General features: G+C 36.6%; 1 protein-coding gene across 1 annotated transcript in view; it reads right to left on the bottom strand.

Moving 5' to 3' along the window:
- LOC137640467 (UPF0696 protein C11orf68 homolog) overlaps nt 1–18,041 on the bottom strand; it is a 59,694-nt gene extending 41,653 nt beyond the window's left edge. The window contains exon 1 of the mRNA XM_068373012.1: nt 17,898–18,041. The gene's annotated coding sequence lies outside the window, so the exon portion shown is untranslated. The remainder of the gene's footprint in view (nt 1–17,897) is intronic.
- Nucleotides 18,042–18,856: the final 815 nt, after the last annotated feature.

Raw genomic sequence — 18,856 nt, forward strand, 5'->3', positions numbered from 1 at the left:
TAATCTTCTAAAAGTTAAAGTTAATACGGTAAGCAAGTAGAACTCCGTCCATCGTGCCACTCCGCCCCCGAAGAGTGTCCGAAGCTCGGACTCTACGAACACAGGCACTGTCCGACACGCCATTTGGTGCTTGTTATTGATATCATTAACTCTTCTTTCACAATGTTAACTGGTAACAATTGGTGTTTGACAGACACTGTTTGACCGTGTGGACGAACCTTCAGGAAACTATTATTCTGGATCATAGCAAGACTCAATCCCTTTTGGTTAGGAGTTAAAGATGGCTGAATTCACTAATACCCAACTTTCTGCCTTTGGCAGGAAACAGGCCAACAAAGATACTGTCTTCCCCTTTGCCTCTAAAAGCTTAGAGGCCGTATTGAAAGCAGTAAGGGAAAACAGACACTTTCCAGTGCTAGAGGAATGTAAACCTTTCTCTCTAGCCCTTCCTTACAATTCGAACAATTGGGAAGACGTCCAACATACATTCACAGTTGGAAAACTAGATAAAGATGTTGGAGGCAAACAGTTTAATGAGAAACTGCCTAGGATTCCCGAATCCCTATTGAAGGGAAAACTGAAAGCTAAAGAGAGACTTTCTGCCACTTTATCCTTACAATCGTATCTACAGATGCATATTGGAAACTATTACAAATCTGATCTCTTCCCTGTCTTGGGTAAAACTCACCTAATCATGTTTCATAGGGATCTATATGCTTTTGTCATAGCCAGAAGAGCATGTAGAGAACACATCCTAGCCGCTGCTACGATCAGACATAAACCCAGAAAACTGATCGACTTCAACATCTGGGGGAAGGATCTCTTCCCTGAGAAGCTGGATAAAGAAATCATGGACAAAGTGGCTCAGGAGTTAAAAGCCTTATTGACAAGTGGGGTATTTCCTCTAAACGAAAATTTACTTCCAGTGAAGGACTTCAACCTAAGAGTAAGAAGCCCAGAAGTCTCTTCAAAGGAAGGAAACCCTTTCCTATCCCAACAGCCACAGTTGCCTCCATTCCTCAGACTGTGTACATTGTCCCCGAGCAGTACGTTTCATAGTCTCCAGTCTTCAACCTGGTGTACGAGAGAGCTACAACCACGTTTCACCCTGCTAAACCTCATAGAAAGGGCTCTGGAAACAGGGGAAGTCTGGAAGAGGCAGTCGAACTAGAGGCCGAGGACGTAGAGACTAGACGTCTAAAGTTGCAGGTCCTTCGCAACAGCAATGAGGAGCTTCAGGTAGGGGGACGACTTCACCTGTTCAGGGATCAATGGGAGTTCGATCCCTGGGCTCACAGCATAATCTCAAAAGGGCTAGGCTGGAAATGGAAACAGAAACAACTCCAGTTCAAGAGGTTGTTTCAACTCACAACACCCTTTTTCGAGGGTTACGTTCAGGACCTTCTCCAGAAGTGAGTCATCCATTGCACAAAATCCATGAACTTTCAAGTGCGGCTATTCTCCGTACCCAAGAATGATTTGAACACTCTTCGAACTATTCTGGACTTGTTCCCACAAAACAAGTTTATTCTGAACGACAAGTTCCAGACGCTGACTATCTAGCAAATATGGACCCTACTACCCCAAGGGGGCTACACCGTCTCCATAGATCTTACAGACGCCTATTGGCATCTTCCGATAGGTCGGCACTTGTCCCCCTACCTTTGTTTCAGACTGGCAAGAAAGGCATGCGTATTTTCATGAAATTAGTCGAGGCTATTTTCCAACAACTTCGGAACAGAGGCCACCAGGTGATGATATACATGGACGACTGGTTAGTCTGGGCTGCAACAAAGTTGGAATGTCTTCAACCAGCCCAAGAGGTCATGATCTTCCTACAATCTCGGGGCTTCCAAATCAACCTCAAGAAGTCCAGACTATCTCCGGCTCGGAAATTCCAGTGGCTAGGATTTCACTGGGACCTACAGTCACCCACCCTCTCCCTACAACACGGCAAGAGAAAGGAAATCGCAAACTCGGTCAGGTGCCTACTTTGTTCAAAAGTACTCATCACATGACAACAAGAAGGGGTCTTGGGGTCGTTACAATTCTCTGCCGTGACAGACCCAATCCTGAAAGCAAGGCTCAAAGATGCCAACAGAGTCTGGAGAAGAAAGGCATCCAATGCTCGGAGAGATCTTCGCCACAAAACCACGGCCTTACTACGGAAGCAGCTCAAGCCATGGTCCACTGCCAAGACTCTATCAAATGACGTCCCTCTTCAGTACCCTCCTCCTTCCGAGACTATTCACACTGACGTCTCGGAACAAAGTTGGGGAGGACACTCCTCTTCCAAGAAAGTGCAGGGTCAGTGGTCGATCACATTTCAGAAGTTTCACATCATTATTCTGGAGGCTATGGCAGTGTTTCTGACTCTGAAGAGACTATGCCCAAAGACGAAATCATACATCAAATTGGTCATCAACAACAACACAATAGTGCACTGTGTCAACAGAAAGGGCTCCAGATCTCCTCAGATCAAACATGTACTCCTAGCTATTGTCTCTTTAGCAAAAATGAGGAAATGGCATCTTTCAGCAGTTCACCTTGAAGAGGTTTGCAATGTGACGTCGGACGCTCGGTTGAGATCCAAGCCTCAGGAAACAGAATGGTCTCTGGACGTAAAATCCTTCTGTTTCATTCTGGAGCAAGTCCCGGAACTGCAAATCGATCTCTTTGCGACGAGCTTCAACAAAAAACTTCCCCGATATGTAGCACCAAACTTGGACCCGGAAGCGACAGGAATGGATGAGATGTCTCTGGATTGGAACCAGTGGTCTCACATCTACCTATTTCCTCCATTCAACCTCCTACTGAAAGTACTGAACAAATTGCAGACTTTCAAGGGAACAGCAGCTCTGGTGACTCCCAAGTGGCCCAAGAGTAATTGGTACCCTCTTGTTCTGGAACTCAAACCCCTCCAGATCCCTCTACCCTCTCCAGTACTGTCCCAGGTTGTTCTTGAATAATGAAAACCCTTCACCTAATGATTTTCTTGCCTTTGTGGCTCAAAGAAAATTCGGAGTTGCGAGGGAAAAAATTGACTTCATAGAATTATACAAGTACAACACCACAAAACGACAATATTTGTCTTTCTGGAAAAAATGGGTTGCGTTTGTAAAAAGTCATTAGCCCTCTTCTATTTCTATGGACTTCTGTATTTCTTGCTTTATTTCACTACACGATCAAGGTCTAGCCTCTAAAACTATTGTCTCATGTAAGTCAGCACTAACTAGACCGATCGCGTATGCTTTTGATATTGAACTCAATAACGAGCTATTCAATAAGTTCCCGAAGGTTTGCTAAATTGAAACCTAATGCTCCTCCCAAAGCTAATAAATGGTCGTTGCAAGACTTTGCCTCTTCGATAGATAACACCTCTGCCTCTCTGAGGGATCTTACTCAAAAGGATTTCATTCTGTTTGCTAAGGCTTCTGGTGCTAGGCAATGAGATTGTGGCCCTTTCAAGGGATGATGGCCACATTGAATTCTCGGATATGGGAGAGGTAAACCTTTATCCAGATCCTGCATTCATGTTGAAAAACGAACTTCCCACGAAACGCTAGGGCCCATTGAAAATTGTTCCACTACAGGAAGACCCTTCTCTGTGCCCCGTGGAAAGCCTTAAAGCCTGCCTATCCAAGAGTCGGGCGTTTAAGGGCAGTTAGCTTTTTAAAGGGGAGTCAACAGGATCTAACCTTTCTCTGAAACAGCTAAGGTCCAAACTCCCCTACTTCATTAGAAGGGCTGACCCAGAAAGTATTCCCGTGGGTCAAGACTGTAGAAAAGTTGCCTCTTCCTTAAATTTTTTCCAATCTATGTCCTTTTCTGGCATACAGGCTTAGACAGGATGGAAATCTACAAGTGTTCTTCAAACATTACCTACGTCAGTTGGAAGAAATTAAACACTTCTTGGTGGCTGCTGGTAGTGTAATTAAACCAGCTTCTTTAGTGTTGTGCACGCACTCGTTTGGACTACAGTATATAACTGGGACTTCTCAGTCTACATTGTGCAAGGGGATTATGATCTTTGGTTCCATATGCTCTTTCAATGTTGTAACGAGTTACAGGTGATATTTTCTTATGTCACGAGTATTACTGTTTTACTAATGGTTTCATAATTTGGGGATGAAAACTCAGGTTTTCTGTATATACTTATATATATATATATATATATATATATATATATATATATATATATATATATATATATATATATATATATATATATATATATATTGTATATCTTGTGTTATTATTACTACCTGTATGTACTTTTGGAAACATTAAAAGATGACTATTCCTTTTTGTGTTTCCTTTCTTTGGACCTGCTGTCTATATGAAATAAATATAGCGTATCAAAATTTCTTTAATCCTCCTTTCATTAACTTCGGTCTTTTCATCTACTGTAGACAAAGTTCTTCATAGTGAGTGGGACTGTGCTATTGATTTACTTTGTTTCTACCTTTGTACAAACTTCTTGATTACTCTCATCGTTTGGTACTATAGTACCAATGCTGTAGGAAGTATGTTTATATCTATGGAGTTACAGGGTTAAAACTCTTATGGCCACAACTGAGAATGATAATTCTCTGGGACAGTTCATCAGGACGACATGGCTTGAGCCCAAAAAGTGGATGTTGACAGAGGAAAAATCTATTTTTGGGTGAGATAGCCATATTGTCCTGATGGCCAGCCCATTACCTTCTATCCCCTCCCATTTCTCAGTGTAGGAACTCACGTCATGCAATGGCTGCTCCTGGAATGGTTTAACAGGAAGCGTGTTAGTTGTAGCACATCTTTGAGATCGCGAGTTGTAACGACTCTCCCGCCGATGTATCCTACCCTATCCCTTATCCTTCAAGACAAGGTTAACTTTATTCGGGGAAGGATAACAATGGCTTGTTATTAACACATCCCTGACTTATACACGATATCTCTCGGGATATTCGCTCTGGAGGTAAATAATTCCGTGATACCTCTAAGGTAAATTTCTCTGGCATATCACTTGCAGAAATATCCCAAGTCGAAGGTGCTAATGAGGAACTTCCATCAAGACAACAAGGCTATCTCACCCAAAAATAGATTTTTCCTTTGATAAATTCGTTATATATATATATATATATATATATATATATATATATATATATATATATATATATATATATATATAAATATATATATTATATATATATATACATATATATATATATATATAAACATATATATATATATATATATATATATATATATATATATATATATATATATATATATATATATATATACTATTACGGCTGCAGGGTTACGTAAATTTCTGAGCTCCAAAACTCACCTGATTATATTACATAAGTCTGTTACACATGAAAAATAGTACACAAGTTCTGAGAAAATCACGCAACTCCCACTCGGCAATATGTATGAACACTGAGTATCCAAAGGTCTCTTACGTTACACTCAGAAAAAACTGGGCCATTAAATATGTGAACTATTCATAAACCAACCTCTTACTTCGGTTCTTAGTCAGGGAATGTGAACAAAGCACTGAGAAAAAAACTGGTGATTGAAGTAATACACACTTTACAAAAAATAAATATATTCTATAAAAAGGTTAAAAGTAATTCAGAAGAATTAACACTAAAAATAAGTCACTCGAAATATTAAATCTGAACTAAACCTGAGGGTAAGACAAAAAGAAAGACACTTTAAAAGAAATTATACAATCACTTGTTTAACTGGAAATTAATTCATAAAAATAATTAATTTTGATAATTAATAAAGAGTTAACACTTTAACACTATAATGAACATACAATAATTGAATTTTCATATATGTAACTTAGGTCTTTCGGTTCTCACAAGGTTACAGAGCGATTAAGCAAAAATTTTAATGCACTTCACTGTTTAACCAAAATCTCAAAGGGCCAGTGACAAAATTTATGTTAAAATGTACTTACATTAACACAATACACTTGAATTAACATCCAAAAATTTCACCAACGTTTGAACAACACTATACATGATATAACTTAAATTAAAATCACTTATTTACGTTTGAAAGGACACACACTTGAGACGAGAGAAGGGAGACGGACATTGGCTCTTTCAAATGGATAGGATGGGTCTCTTCTGCTGCTTATGCATTACTAGGTCATATATATATTGACTTAATTCTTCTAGAAATTTCTAGTAGATCATTCTCGTAGCGTAGGGGACATGGCTCTAGCAACGTATGGTTGCCAACATAGTCTTAAGAAGCTGCTCTAGTGTAGAGTAGATATTTTATTCATGAATTTCATTTGTGTAATTAAGAGGTATATAGCCAGCTTGTGATGTGAGTTCCTCTCTTGTATGTTTAAGTATTTGTATGTAAATTACGTAAGACTTTCATAATTCATTTAGTTGTATTTTTCAGTCAGGCTAGTATATGTACATTTACGTTATCTTTAAGAATTAACTTTTTATTTCATGAATTTTTTAACTAAGTTTTATGTAAGCTGTCTCAGTATGCTGTACGAACCATATGAGGTTTTTTTATTAGGTATTGCATCATGTAATATTCCCACGTGGTTGGAACACTCTTGAAAACCCCAGAGTTATTTTTATCTTTTTCTTTTTTAACTTTCGATGAGGTAAGTGGGAGAGGGGTTAGCTAAGTGAGAGTAGCCTCACCTGTGCATTGGTATTCATCTGATACTTGATTGTTGACAACGTTACGCCGTAAGCACTGGCCCCAAGCTTCTAGACCCCTAACCTAGAAGGATCTAGAATAATTCCGCTAATATATATACACCTCCCCGGAATGCATAGTAGCAGAAGAGATCCAGCCTATCCCTTTCAAAGAGCCAAAGTTCGCCTCTCTTTGAAGTGCCTCGAGTGTGTGCCCTCTCCAAAGTGAATAAGTTTTTACCAAACATATATTGTGTGTAGTGTGTTCAAATGTTGATAAAACAATAGAATATTACAAGTGTAATGTATTAATATAAATCAGTGTTTAATAGGAATTTTTGTAACTGGCCCTGTGAGTTTAGGTTAAAACAGTGAAGTGTATTTATTCTGCGTGTCTGTTAATTACCTCGTGAGTCAAAACACGTAAGTGTATTAATTACTTTTATGTAAAATTCATTTAGTATTTACTCTTTAGAGTGTTAAGGTGTTAACTATTTTCATTGATTATAAAGATTAAATATTTGTGTATAATTTAGTGAAACAAGTGACTCTAATCTTCAGAGTGTAATATTCTCTTGTCTTAGTCCAAGTTTTTGTTCAGATTTAATATTTCGAGTGATTCATTTAGGTGATAATCTTTAATATTAATGTTGTAAATTTTTATAGAATATATTTATTTTTGTAAAGTGTTTATTATTTCGATTACCAGTATTTCTTACAGCACTCTCTCATAATCCCTAATTAAGCATCAAAGTAAGAGGTTGTTTTGAATAGTTAAACTAATCAATAACTCAGTTTTGTTTTGAGTGTACTGAAGAGAACTTTGGATATTCAGTGATTTTATATATTGCCGTCTGGGAGTTGCATAATTTCTCAGAGCTCGGGAATTATTCAAGTGTTACAGATTTATGTAAGAACAAACAGGTGCATTTGGAACTTGGGAGGTTATGTATTTTGCCAGTTGTAATATATATAATATATTTTTGGTGTCCAGACCCGGGACCATAATATATATTTTTGGTGTCCAGACCCTTGGGATCGAGTGAGTCTGTTTTAAATGTTGGTGATAACAGGACCATGTTTTCATTAAAGGTTTGAACAGTATAGTATTGATAGGACTCTGTGCATTGTTAGGATATATCTTTTTGGAGAGGTATCAAGTATTGTAAAGCACAAGATGGCACAGTTAATATCCAAGAGTTTTTGGAAAATACAAATGTTCAGGAATTGTCAGAAGCTAATGAAACTAAAGCTCAGTGGCTCTTCTATTTTAATGGCATGTGGTGGCCAGGCAACGAGTGGATGATTAAAGCTCAAATAAAGTGTCTAGCCTTAGAAGCGTTGATAAACTCGGGAAAGTTGTCGGAAGGAAATATTGTAGCAGCTCGTGAACTGTTGAAGGACGTTGAAGCAGAATTTGTAGCGAAGCAAGGACCAGTTGACCAACAAAGTAAAGGTGTGAAAGCAGAAAGGAATGTAGAGGCTGAGATTCGATGAATTGCAGTGGCTGAGAATTTGATTAAGTTGAAGATAATGGCAGGAGAAAGAGAGAAAGAGAAGAAAAAGAAAGAGAAGCCAGAGAGATCGCAAGACATGCGGGAGAAATTAAAGCAAGACGAGAAAAATGAGAGAGAAGACAGGAAGACAGGAAGAAAGAGAGAGAAGGAGCAGGACATGTGAGGGAAATGGAAGCAAGAGAAATTGCAAGACGAGGAGAGAGAGAAGACAGGAAGAAAAAGAGATAGAAGTGAGACACGCAACGGAATTAGAGCTGTTAAATGCTCGTGCAAAGTCGGCAATGCAGACAGAGTTGACCCCTGCTTTGCATGATCCCGTATTTAATGTGACAAATGCCCAGAGGTTAATTCCAAAATTCACAGAAGAAGCTCCCGATGAAATCTTCGATCATTTTGAAACGGTCACATCGACGATGGAATGGCCAGAAGATAAATGGTCTGTGTTATTGCAATATGTCTTCATTGGGAAATGACGTAGTGCATATCTTTCCTTATCTCAGCACCAGAGGAAAGTAAAGAGGAGTGTGCTGCAAGTGTATCAGATGACCCCTGAATATTATGATGAAAGATTCCGAAGTTTGCGGAAGGACGAGAAAATGATTTTCCTGGATTATGTTTATAAGGTACGACGATGTTTTAAGAGATGGACAGAGGCTGCTAATGTGAGGGAGATGACTGATTTAGAAGAATTGATAGTACTAGAACAATATTTACGAGGAATTCCTGAACATATCCGAACGTACTTATGAGAGAGAGAGGTGAAGAAACTTGATAAAGGCACTTTGCTGACTGAAGATTATAGTATTATCAGTCGTAAACCCTCCTCAGGTATGAAATTACATCCGTTGTTCCGATCAAGTGATAAGTATTCGCCGAACCATGGAAACCAGTTCAGTAATAACTATGTGAACAAGTTCAACAGTTACAGCGGAAGTACCACTGGTACTGTTCCAAAGCAAAATGTGATAGTACCACAGCAACAATAGTCGAATTGTCCTCCTTCAAGTATTGAGTAAGATGTGCAGAAGCTTAATATTGTCTGTTAAAAATGTGGCAAGAGAGGCCATATCCGTAAGGAATGTTGGACGAACCAACTGAAAACAGTCACCCAAGTGGTTAAGGATAATTCAACTTCACAGAATGCGAAGATGAAAAAACAATCGGGAAAGGACAAAGAGGAAAATAAACCAGCAAATGTTTACATGACGAACATGACAAACCCAAACAGCATAGATACCTTTAAACCGTATATTTATGAAGGTATGTTAGCAGCAATTGATGGGAGTGAGTAAACCCAGGTCAAGATATTGCACGGCACAGGTTGTAACCATGGTGTGGTGACACAAGGTGTACACCCGTTGGTGACACAAGGTGTACACCCGTTGGTGGAACAGTCTCTCAGAGGAGACTCGGTTATTTTGAAGGGAATAGGAGTTAAGGTTACTAGTATTTGCCGTTTGAAACTGTCATGCGAGTTGGAGACAGGTAATTTTGATTTTGCGGTAAAGGATTCATTGGCTGTTAAAGGAGTAGACATCCTGCTAGGTAATGAGGTTCGTGGAGCACCGTTTGTGCCTTGTCTCATTGTAATGGAGAAACCATTGAAGTATAGTCTTACAACTGAACTCCAGAAGGACTACCCGTATCTGTTTCCTCGTTTTGTGATTACTAAGGGTATGACAAAGAAAGTGGCTGGAAAAGAAGGGAGAGAAACCAAAGGAGCGATGAACTTGAAGGATTTGTTTTCGGAAGAAGAGGATTCTCTTGATGATACGCAAGAGAACTCTGGAGAGAGCCCGGGAGAAGAGGAATGACAGACAAGGGGACAGGAAGGCAAAGAAGCAAGGGATTTGGAAGAAATAGAAAATTCAGCATTAGAAGTAGGACAAGTGAGTCGGAGAAGGCTGATAGAATTGCAACTGAAGGATGCACCGTTAACAGAATTATTGTACCGTGTGATGGATGAGACAGAGGTGCAGCAGTCTCCCACCTGTTATAATCTTAAGGATGGTTTGCTTATGAGGAAGCATAGACCCACTGATATCCCTGGGAATGCCGAACGTGGGATATATCGTCAGATATTGATTCCCGCACCGTTGAAGAGACAGGTGATCGTTGTAGAAAATGAGATGAGACACATAGGAATAAGGAAGACAACAGAGAAGATTATGAAACACTTTTTCTGGCCTGGCATGCATAAGGATGTGAGCCAGTTTTGCAATGCATGTCACGTTTGTCAGATGGCGGTAAAGCCCGATGAGTATCTCGAGAAAGCTCCCTTACGCCCGATGGAAGTACGAGGAGTACCCTTCAGAAACAAACCAATTAAAATGTTGGTAGAAAAAGGGAAGGATCAAGAGGAAAAAGATAGAGTAAATGTCAAGGATTAGAGGAAAAGGATCGATGACATAAGGAAATTTTCCCTATAAGGCATGAAAATGAGTCAAGGAAAAATGAAGAAAAGGTTTGGCATGAAGAGTACGAACAAGCAGTTTGGAGTAGGACAACAGGTGTTGGTTTTCTTATCGATAAGGAGATTCCCTCTCGCAAACAAGTTCCAAGAACCATTCCAGATTTTGGAGGAGAGCAGTGACCTGACCTACATTATCGAAATACCAGAAAAAGGGAGAAGTCAAAGAAAGACCATATTAACTTCGAAACCGATACTGCAAGCACCAGATTTCAACAAGAAATTCCTTATCCAAGTGGATGCGTCGAATAATGGGATTTGAGTGGTTTTATTGCAAGAAGACGAGGTAGGAATTTTTCACCCTGTTTGTTTTGTGTCGTCAAAGCTGAAGAAACATCAACGAGCCTACTCGACAGTTGAAAAGAAACTACTAGTGCTAATCACAGCGATACGAAAATTCAAAGTTTATGTGAACAGACCGCAGAATGAAGAAATTACGGTCTACTCTGATCACCATCCTTTAACTTTTGTTAATAAGATGAAGAATAATAATCAAAGGTCAACTAGGAGATCATTATGTTTGCAATCGTATTGTATTAATGTAAAGCATATATCAGGTAAAGATAACGTGGTTGCAGATTATTTATCTCAGGCTGAATCGATGGATTCAGGCCTGGAATAAACAATCTTTTTCTGGGGGAGCTATCATCCGAAGCTGATCTAGTGTATAGTAGATATTTTATTCATGTATTTCATTTGTGTATTTAAGAGCTATATAGCCAGCTCATGAGGTGAGTTCCTCTTTGTAGGTTTAAGTATCTGTATGTAAATTACGTAAGACTTTCGTCGTTCATTTAATTGTATTTTTCATTCAGGTCGGTGTATGTAAATTTTTTTTAATTTTAAGAATGAACTTTTTATTTCAAGTATTTTGTTACGAAGTCTTATGTATCTTATGTAGTCTCGTTTAAGTATGCTGTATGAACCATAGGAGGTTTGAAAACAAGGGATTGTGTAATTTTTTTATGAGGTATTGCATCATGTTATATTTCCACATAGTTGGAATGTTCTTAGAAGCTCCAGTTATTTTTATCTTGTTTTCAAAGTTTCCAGGAGGTAGGTAGGCGGAGTTAAGTGAGAGAAAGTCACCTAGCTTGTGCGTTAGTATTCATCTGATACTTGATCGTTGACAACCTTACGCCGTAAGCACTGTCCCCAAGCTTCTAGACCCCTGACCTAGAAGGATCTAGAATAATTAAGCCAATATATATACACCCTCAGGAATTCATAGCATCAGAAGAGATCCAGCCTATCTCTTTGAAAGAGCCAAAGTTTGCCTCTCTCTCAAGTGCCTCGAGTGTGTGCCCTCTCCAAAGTGAATAAGTTTTTACCCAATATATATTGTGTGTAGTGTGTTCAAACATTGATAAGGCATTTGAATAATATTGCATTAATATAAATATGTGTGTAATATAAATTTTTGTAACTGGCCCTGAGACTTACCTTGTGAGTCAAAACACATAAGTGTATTAATTACTTTTATGTAAATTTCATTAAGTATTTACTTTTTAGAGTGTTAAGGTGTTAACTATTTTCATTATTTATCAAGATTAAATGTTTGTGTAAAATTAATTTCCAGTGAATCAAGTGATTATATAATTTTCAGTGTAATATTCTCTTGTCTTAGTCTAAGGTTTTGTTTAGATTTAATATTTCAAGTTAAGTGATTATATAATTTCAGAGTGTAATATTTCCTTGTCTTAGTCTAAGGTTTTGTTCAGATTTATTATTTCGGGTGACTCATTTTGGTGATAATTTTGTGGTATTAGTGTTGTAAATTTTTATAGAGTATATTCATTTTTGTAAAGTGTGTATTATTTTGATCACCAGTATTTCTTATAGCGCTCTCTCATAATCCCTAATTAAGAATCAAAGTAAGAGGATTTTTTAATAGTTCGACTAATTAATAACTCATTTTTTTTTTGCGTATTTAAGAGACCTTAAGATATTCAGTGTTTTTATATATTGCCGTCTGGGAGTTGAAAAATGTCTCAGAGCTCGGGTATTATTCTAGTGTTACAGATTTATGTAGAAACAAACAGGTGATTTTGGAACTCAGGAGGTTTTGTAATTTGCCTGCCGTAATATATATAATATATTTTTGGTGCCCAGATCCGGGACCATAATAATAGTAATTCGAAGAAGAGGTACTAACCTTGCTTGCGAAGGCAACTCTCTTCCTGCTAACTCTGCCCCCATACCTCTCGTAACAATAAAAAAGAAAGATAATTTTCATGCAATTTCTAACCACGTGGAAACATAAAAATGATTTAGTCCCTCATGCTTATACCTCGTGCGTGTGTCATACAGCATAACTAAACTAGGTTACATAAGACTTCGAGGCAAAACTACGTGAAATAAAAAGTTAATTCTTAAAAATAATGCTAATTTACATATACTGAATTGAATGAAAATACAATCAAATGAATGACGAAAGTATTATGTAATTTATATACATTACTTAAACTTACATGAGTTGAACTCACCTTACGAGCTGGCTATACATCTCTTGAATTCACAAATGAAATACATGAATAATATATCTACTCTTATGCCAGACCAGCTTCGTAAGTATTTATAAATATATATATATATATATATATGTATATATATATATATATATATATATATATATATATATATATATATATATATATATATATATATATATATACATGGTTGGCTGGTGAACCTGTGTAGGTATATAAAGTAGTTAGCATCTCTTTAAAAGTCTTACACAAGGGGCTCATGATCGATAAGATAGTTCAAGTGTTACTGCTTCAGTGATGACAAGTCTTCTTATGCTTGAAAATATACTCGTATGTGTGATTCAAATACCTTTATATAATAACTAACTCCGGTTTATCAAAACAGTTTTCCCCAAAGAACCACGATATGTGATCATTACCACTAGCTTCTTATTACAAGAATAATTTGATGCAAAACCAATGATTATTTCTCAATATAACGCAATAATAGCTTTACATCTTGCCTGACTCATAAGTCTATTAATTGATTAAATCAGATTTGTTATGGCATTAATGTATACCACCAGCTGCAGCGTTATTTTCACAACTCGATGACGTTATGGATGCAAGGTAATTTTATATTTTTACCGTCAGTTGTCGGTAGAGACAAGCTGGCAGACAATCATTGGACAGTTAAACTGACAGAGCGAAAAATATTCCGTGTTTATGCTATTAAATTATGTAATGCATTTCAGATTATTAGAAACACAAAGAGATGTTGGTCAGACAAGCTGACAGGGTAGAAAAAATGTTGACAGAGTGAGAGAGATAGAGATAGACTGACTTATAGGCAGCGAGCCGCCTTTGAGAGAGAGAGAGAGAGAGAGAGAGAGAGAGAGAGAGAGAGAGAGAGAGACTGGTATGCGAGCCTTTGCCTTCAAATATTTGAACTTGTAAGTAGACTTATTTATAGACCAGGAGTGGTTTAAAAGACATCCTGAAATCATCTGGATTGACTGGCTTGCCAAATCACCCGACCTCGATCCCATCGAGAACCTAATGACCCATTATGACTAAAAACTGGCCCGGCACTGCCCTTGAATATACAGTATATATATATATATATATATATATATATATATATATATATATATATATATATAATATATATATTTATATATATATATATATATATATATATATATATATATATATATATATATATATATATATAATTAATCTTTAACTTACTATAAAATCAGGATTGCTTTTTGTAAATTGTATGAAAAAGCAATTTACATAGCAATGTCTTATCAAAATGGCAGGTTTAGAAGAGATTGATATGCTATGTTAACATATCTTTAGTATTTCCTATAGAAAATAATTACTCGTATGATATACTGATAAGCGAAAGTAAGACTCAACGACGACAGTTTCAATATATTCCTGCTAAACCGGTTGAAATTTCGTAGTAAACCAAGCAAAGACGTAATAAATGATGGAATAAATATTAAGGATTTGGGATCTTTACCACAATGATTCAGTTGACAATATGAAGAACAAGCTATCATTATCTACTGATAGAAGTGTTTACTAATACAAGTTAACAGTATATATCAGCAGGAGGTATAATCATGAGTTTAGTGTTACCAGCATTATTGAGGGAGAAACAAATGTTTTACCAACGCTATTCTGCAAAAAAAAAGAAAAAAAAAAAAGGATTTATAAAAAGAAAAAAAGACCCAACAACAATTGGCCTACATAATACTGAAGTTCTGAACTGAAAAATTGTAGAAATGAGCATTGATATAAACAGTTTTAGATCAAATTTTTAAATGCACGCAAGCTTCATAGTGATGCAAACTCATTAGTTAAAGCCATGGAATTTATTGATGCTAACATTATTGTGGAATATACAAATATATTACCAGCACCATTCTCCACAAAAACAAATAAGTGAAATAAGGATTATTTATTATTAAAAAATATATAAAATAAACATTGCAAAAGCCTGAAATTCCGAACTGAATACATTATGTAAATTAGCATTGATACAAACAGTTTTAGAGAGAATTCCTAAATCCACCCAAGTTTTACCGTTTTGCAAATTTGTTAGTTAGAATAATGATTTGACTGGTAATTCTCTAATAGCCCTTGCCAATTAAAGCATTTCTATTAAAACTGAATAAAAAAAATTAAAACTAATTTGTCAGCTTCTGAAACTGCTTAGATTTAACATTTGAAATGCAACATTGATTGTAACGAGATTAGAAAAAAAATAAAAATTGATACCAATTAGGCTTGAAATATAAATTGCCTCTCTGTTTATTAGTTGGACAGGTACTCTTAAGTTAGGCAAAAGATTTTCGTCACCATATTGTGTAATAAACTGGATGAGCTTCTCTGGAGTGGAAATCTAAACCTCCGTTCTACCTGCCAAGAGCATTCTGCAATCTAAGATTTCTTCATAAAGTTCATTACTATCCGAATGACAACTGTAGAATTCGCCAACATGTAAAAAGTTTTCCTTCGTTCTCTCGTCACCCAGAAATCCTGAACTTTTACCTTTTTTTAAGAATTTGTTGTTCTACAGCTATCATAAACCCCAACTTGTCTATACTGTATCTTCAAGTCTTGTGCTACGTTGTTTCATTTCAGTGTGCTGTCTGTCTTTAGTGCCTGATCTCTTGTTTTGTACTGAAGCCTACATCGGTAGCTTTTTCTCCTGGCATACTTTTCTTTATTCTAGTTCTCAGCTCTACCTTAACATCATAATTCACACATACTTCTAATACTGCAGTGAGAGGCTAATTACAGATTGCTTCTCTATTTTCAACAAAATACATTTCTAGTGCCATTATGTCTTTGACAGAATTGTGGAAGTTCATTTGATGGTCTTGAATTCTCTTTTAAATGCAGACTATTTTTTACAATATAAAATTCCCAATGAAAATTAGTACAATAAAGTGAAAGGTAGGAATTTGGTGCAACTCACGACTAGCTTTACTTCTTGTATCTACATTTTCTTTCCGATCAGTAGACATTTTTTCCAGTAAAATAAGAGTCATGAAAGTGGTGACAAATTGGTTTAACTGCTTCTTCTCTTGCGAGGATACAAGCTTGATTAAGTTAGTGACTGTCACAGTAGACAAATACAGTTTTACTCTTCTTTTGCAATAATCCTTTGCTGCATACCATATTTGTGCCCTGCCATGACTGCATCTTTGTCGTAATATTATGACCGATAGTACTTGAGTGGCATATTGTCCTTTTTCTAGCTGATTACATATTACTTCATCTATGCTTTCTGCATATTTTTGTTTGACTTCATTGAAACCAGTAAATGCCACTTTTACAGTTACTATTTTTGTCACAAAGTTTATGTCGACATATCTCACGGTTTTAAACATATGCCCTCTTACCTAAGGGCACTGTCGGGAGCAGGAGTCAAATAAAATAATAGCCCTTAGTACTTTGTTGACGGATATCATCAAACACTTTGTCCCTTGCAGTTGATGAAGTGTTGCATAAAGAGTTGTTTTAAGGACCAACTCTCTCTCTCTCTCTCTCTCTCTCTCTCTCTCTCTCTCTCTCTCTCTCTCTCTCTCTCTCTCTCTCTCATTTTAGTTATTGCAATATGATATTTTCCATTTTTACACAGTATAACACGCCAATATGTATATATATACAATTATATATATATATATATATATATATATATATATATATATATATATATATATATATATATATATATATATACACACACACACACACACACATATATATATATATATATATATACACACAGCTATGTGTATGTATGAATATATATATATATATACTGTATATATATACATATATATATATATATATATATATATATATATATATATATATATATATATGTGTGTGTGTGTGTGTGTGTGATAGTGATACAATTTACAGAATACTTTTTTCTCTCACAGCTCCTGTAATCCCCACAAATTGTTCTCCATGTTTATTTGGCACCCCCTAGGTAGGCGCCCAGGGCACGTCCCCCCAGTGACCCCCCCCCCCCCCGTACGCCTCTGAAACTAAACATGTATTTTTAAAGCTCCTGTTAGTGAAACCTAATCAATGGAAAATCATGTTTACAACCATGTAGATATCCAAACAACTCCATTTTTAATAACAAGCTGGAAGATATATTGGCTTGATTATTGAAATAGGCCTAACTATAAAGCCAATTAAACAAGCAAATAATTTGGATTTTTTTTCTTTACACTCTCTTGTCTGATTCAAATTTTATCATTATGATGTTAAACTTCTTTGTATTTCATCAAAAGAAATCACAATAACTTTCGACGTAACGCTACAAAAGTAGAAAGTTAATTTACAAATGGCATTAGGCTAATGCTTAAATGCTGTCCTTCCTGCTGCTCTTCAATGTTGAAATCTCGTTACCACACTTAGGGGCCCCTTAAAATAAATTTTGCAATTTGTTGCATCAGTTTTGTCACCTAGTGTACGTTAGTCAATATGGGTTTGAACATGCATGTTATCAAGAGAATTACAAATTCCAACAAACCAGCGATAACCATTCTTTAAAGTGGGGTAGCTATGAGAGCAATTTCCTTGTTGGAATCTTGGGGCTAGTTTTAGAGCTGCAAAGGTTGCAATGGGTGCATGCAGATTATATTTTAAGTCTACGTACGGCACTGAGATGGAAATAGTTAAGACATTTGTTCTCTCTGTAGTATACACTTTAATAAGCAATGATGTGAATTCTGACCTTTGCATTACCAGAAGACGAATATCTTGTCGAAGTTTACAACCCTGAAATAGAGACACGTATCAGTCACATATATATTGGGCAGTGGTTCAGACCAAGGTGTATCACCCAGTGACGGTTCGTAACCAAGTGGGACTGAGAAGACTTCAGACGATGACTCAGCACCTTTTCCTTCAAAACATGGATCAAGCGAAAGTTGACAGATGATTAGATAGTGATTCGTGCAACTAATCGAGATTCGAGACTAGATACCAAGTTGAAACTAATATCACCGCTAATAACATAATCCAACAGCTCAGCTATCCATTCAAATTCACTGTAAACTTATAATTTATTTTATGGAAACGATTAATTAAAATAAATAGCTTGAATGACAATGCAGGGGAATTCCCCCTTCTCCTCTGTGCTCAAAACAATGCCATATCTTTCATAAAGCATACGTGTCTAATTCCATAACAGATAAGATTAGATAACCTTCAATAAAATCATCGAGGTTACCAGAGCGCCCTAAATTATTATCATTATTACTATTATCGTTATCATTATTATTTGCTAAGCTACAACACTATTTAGAAAAGCAGGATGCTAAAAGCCCAGGGGCCCCAACAGGGAAATTAGCCCAGTGGGGAAAGGAAAAAATGAAAAAATGAGTATTTAAAGACCAGTAACAACATTGAAATAAACATCTCCTTTATAAACTACAAAAAACTTTAACCAAACAAGGGGAAGAGATATGAGATAAAATAGAGTGCCCGAGTGTACCCTCAAGCAAGAGAACTCTAACCCAAGACAGTGGAGGACCATGGTAAAGAGGCTATGGCACTACCAAAGACTACAGGACAATGGTTTGATTTTGGAGTGTCTTTCTCCTAAAAGAGCTGCTTACCATAACTAAAAAGTCTCGTCTAACCTTACCTAGAGGAAAGTGGCCAATGAACAATGATGGTGCAGTAACCCCT

This window comes from Palaemon carinicauda, chromosome 5, assembly GCF_036898095.1.
Source record: "Palaemon carinicauda isolate YSFRI2023 chromosome 5, ASM3689809v2, whole genome shotgun sequence".
Classification (NCBI taxonomy): Eukaryota; Metazoa; Arthropoda; class Malacostraca; order Decapoda; family Palaemonidae; genus Palaemon; species Palaemon carinicauda.